The sequence below is a fragment of the Pygocentrus nattereri genome, chromosome 16 (assembly GCF_015220715.1).
Source record: "Pygocentrus nattereri isolate fPygNat1 chromosome 16, fPygNat1.pri, whole genome shotgun sequence".
In the NCBI taxonomy this organism is placed as follows: Eukaryota; Metazoa; Chordata; class Actinopteri; order Characiformes; family Serrasalmidae; genus Pygocentrus; species Pygocentrus nattereri.
The window spans coordinates 1,316,294-1,320,681 of record NC_051226.1 but is presented as its reverse complement, the minus strand read 5'-3'; the positions used below and the strand labels follow the sequence as shown (position 1 = coordinate 1,320,681).

Here is a 4,388-nt window from a genome sequence, read left to right as displayed (position 1 = left end):
AATATTAAGAAACCAAGGCAGAGCTCAAGAAGAGAAAATCTGAGTGATTTTAACAGGAAAATGACACATTTTTATTTCACTGAGAGTAAAAACTCAGGGAAACAAATGATCCCTGTAGAATGATTTAGTTTACTGGGTCTAAAAACAATGCAAATGCAAGTCATGTTGAAAATATACAGCTATTCTGGGATTTGGCCTCGTTTTTCACAAAGCGAGACGTCAATCTTGTAAAAATCCTCTTTTGAGACCCCACATCTTATAAATAACTACTATCGTTTATTTCCTGTTAAAAGGTCCTCATTGGCCTCACGAGGCTTCATGTTGGTGCATCATGCTTTGAAATAGCTGTTCACTATTTGTGACCTTATTCTTTAGATATTAAGCTCTTAGAGGTTTGAGCCCTTCATTGAAATCAATGAGAATTAAAACTTTAAATAGTTATTCATTTCACAAGTAACCTCGGTGGTGTGTTCTTAAAAAAGACAGTAAATGTGCCAACATTTAATCGATACTGAGAATGTTCCCTTTAACACTTTCTCGCCGGGAATCCACGTCCAGATCAGTTTGAGTTAAAGTTAGGCTTCATGTGCTGCTGGTCTTTTACACCACTTTAAGTGTTAAACACTTCATCCAGTGAAGCACAAAGTGTTAACACACAGTTGCCACGTTGCTTTCTTTGTCTTAGGGTAATTCCTACCCCATCCACTAAGTGGCAGTACTGTGGAAGGACATCAGTTCACAAGCCAACAGGGGATCCATGATGTAGCGTTCTAGGCTAGTGGAAGGAGCTCCATTCCTCATTGATGAAGACCCTTGTTTGAGGAACCTGTAGGTTCTTTCTCTCAACGTCAGTTCATCGTTGTTTAATTGTGAGTATTCAGCCAGTCGTTGTGTATGTTGTATTCATCTGAAGTTGTGTGCTGTTAGTGGATCTCAGTCTTTCTCCCCCTGTCTCTAAATCTGGTAATGTGTTTATGAAGCTGGAACAGTTGCTGAGTGTTAAATTTAACACTGACAAATCTTAATGTTCAAAATAAAGACTCGGCTTCATATACGTAGCATATCTCCATCTATAGGAACTGTGTGAGCTGTGTTTCAAGGACGAAGTAACAGAAATACAGTCATCATGCCACACAAACCAACAGTACTTCCACATTCTCTAACGATACGAGTGGAAGATAACGCTTAAAGATAAAGGGTTTCTGATAAAGCGGCCGAGCAGAATATGTTGTTATTTCAGAGAAAAGCTCAGTGGGACAGCCGGGCCTCGTTTGCACCGCCATGTACGACAGGGTTGTGTTAATAAAAAGCAACGCGGTACATGACTGCTGATAGCAAAGGACACCCAGACCATTCTCAAATAAGAGCCACACGGCGGCTGTGGAAAGGTCAGCGGTGATGAATCCTCTGTCCAGAGCTGGTTAAACAGCAGAACAATTCCATTACGCTCCAAGCCTGACATGTAATTCTGGATGCATATTAAGACTTGGATTAAATTAAACTGTCAAATGGAATTATTTTTTCTCAGAAGCACGTTTTAGACTAGGACTTGGTTTAACCCTTAAACTGCCTTTACCTCCACCTTCAAAAATCTGCTTTTGTCTCTGCCTCAGTGATGATGTCAGCTATAATTATAGCATGCAATGATGTACAGCTACACCACTGATGTGTGGATTTCCATGGTAACACTGCATCCATCTCCAAGGTTACGTTACACTCCATTCCATAGTTATGCTACTCCCATCTCCATTTCCATGGTTATGCCAACCACTTTGTGATGGACAAAGTACAGAAACCATGTACCTGAGTTAAAGTAGAGATGGTAAAATATTCCTCCAGTAAAAGTAGAAGTTCCTCCCTTTAGACCTCCACTTGAGTAAAAGTACTTAGTATTTCCCTTCAAATGTACTAAAAGTAAAAGTACTAAAAGAGTAATTCTGGCTCTGATGTCCTGTTATCATTTTTATAACCAGACTGGCTTCATGAACTCATTTCAGGTGAAAGTCCTCCAGCGTCTCTCTTGGTAAACCAGTCTTTTAATAGAACGTCATTAATTAGTGACGCTGACGTCTATTAAAATGATCAGAAGCACAAAACACTGAAGGTAAACAGTTTCCATCAGGGAGAACCGAGTGGCTCTGAAATCACTTTTTACACACAAGCAAAGTTTCAGTTTCAGATTTATTTACAACTTAGTTCCAAGTTTAAGTTGAATAAAAACTGGCTTTAAACTCAGGATCACAGATGAGCTCCTTTACTATGTTGATCTGTAGGCGTCTGTTCATAAACATAAATCAGCCCAAACTCATTTACTATAAAATGAAATGGTGTTTGTAGAAATTCAGAAAAAAGCCGCGTCAGTCTCGACTGCATATGTGGACATATTTCTATATTGTGCTCTATTTACACAAAGTTAGGTTAGTTCATCATTTATGTTGAACAGACTCTCCCAAAGTTTTACGCTGCTGCGCTGACGTTGAACCGCGTGCTGCACTGGGTCGGTATGACCAACAGGTCAAAACCAGCTCTAAACAAAGTGACCGCTGGGCCCTGATTAACATGTTACGTTTTTATACACACAGAAACCAAAAGAACGACAGATTTCTCAAAATGTAGGAGGAAAAAGTCGGATATTAGACTCTGAAATGTAGTGGAGTGAAAGGAAAAAGACGCCCAGAACGGAGAAACTTCAGTCCAGAGACACCAAAAATACTAAAGTACAGAAACTAATTACATTTACTCAGTTACTCAGATACTCAGTTACTCAGTTACTCAGATACTCAGATACTCAGATACTCAGTTACTCAGATACTCAGTTACTCAGATACTCAGATACTCAGTTACTCAGTTACTCAGTTACTGTCCACCACTGGTTAGAAGGCACAACTAATTAGAGGCTTTATGCCATTACAAAGGGAATGAAGAGGTAATTAAATTTGTTTTAATATATTACAGTTTTCTAGCTAAGATACCAGATATGTAGTGAAACGGGCTGATGTAGTGAGCTCTAATTACTTTAGCTAGTGTAACTACAGAGTTCTGTAAGTTCTGCAAAGGAACAGCAAACAATACTGCTGAGGTTAATAGTAATGTGTATATATATTTATGTATTATTATATTATATTATATTATATTATAATGTGTGTATATATATATATATATATATATATATATATATATATATATATATATATATATATATATATATATATAAAACCTTTTTTAAATTAATTATTTTATTTTATTTATTTATTTTTTTGTAAATGGGGGGCAAGGGCAGGTGGGCTCCAACTTTTCACTGTCCACTATTGAAACTAAACCTGTACTCATATTGTCTTTAATCATATTTCTTGGGCTTTTACTGTTGTTTTAAATCATATGTAAAAAATAAACAAACTCCATTAAACAATCAGAGCTCATACAATGGAATCAAAAAGAAATAATAACTGGTGCAGTAATAAAATGTAAAGTAATAAGTTCAAGAGAACGTTAATAGACTTAAAGAGATTTGTTTTCTTTAGATTAAACTGTTTTCTCAGGAGGACTGTCACATGACATTCCTTTAATCCACAACTAAAGAAATCTGTGCCCCTGTAGTTATGAGAGTGAGGAGTTACAGTTGAGACCATATGCTGCAGTGTGAAGAGTCAACAGGTGCCTTGTTAAGATGTACTCTTGTAATACTCTTGAAATGCTTTACAACCTCACAGACGGTGGATTTCAGTTGAGCTCCAAAGAGGGGACGCACAAAATAATTGGCCCAACATGAGGGGGCTGTGCTGACAGACGACAAACTCTCAGAAGCCTCATGTTTGGTGAAGAGTGAGAGTTTTATTTACTCTTTTACTGGTTTCTGCCCCACAGGCTGGCTTTGAAAGCAGCTTCAGTAAACGTGGGCTGTGTTTCTGGATCAGTGTGTTCAGGGCGATGGACGACATCGAAAACACATCACAAAGCTCACAACTCTGACTTCCCCATGGACTCTGACCGAAGACAACAAAGACAGAGTGCTTCACCAGCCCTCATTAAAGTGTGTGTTCACTCTTTCCACATTAACCCTCTGGGGTCCACAAACTCACCCGTGCATCAAATTCTCTGTCTCTATCTCTGTGTGTCTCTTTGTGATGATCCAGCTCAGAAATCCAGTTCAATCCCTTCCTGAATCCGTAGAGCCGCCCTTTCCATCCCATCTCATCACGAGATCCTACGACACTCACATCTGGAGTTATGAGCCTGTGAAGAGGGGCTGAGATACACGTCATCTGCCTCTCACCGTGTGGAGCTGCTGGATTTGTGTGTCCGTCTACATTCTGTGTGAAACTGACCGACGGACACTCAGGAGATCCCTAAGGACTGACCGTCACGCCGGAAACCCTTCATTCTTCATT

General features: G+C 39.0%; 1 long non-coding RNA gene across 1 annotated transcript; it reads left to right on the top strand.

The window, feature by feature from the left end:
• Positions 1-726: 726 nt before the first annotated feature.
• Positions 727-4,173, top strand: LOC108442274. Its single transcript, XR_001859022.2, has 3 exons — positions 727-869; positions 3,865-4,030; positions 4,134-4,173. It is a non-coding gene; the product is annotated as an uncharacterized LOC108442274 (long non-coding RNA).
• Positions 4,174-4,388: the final 215 nt, after the last annotated feature.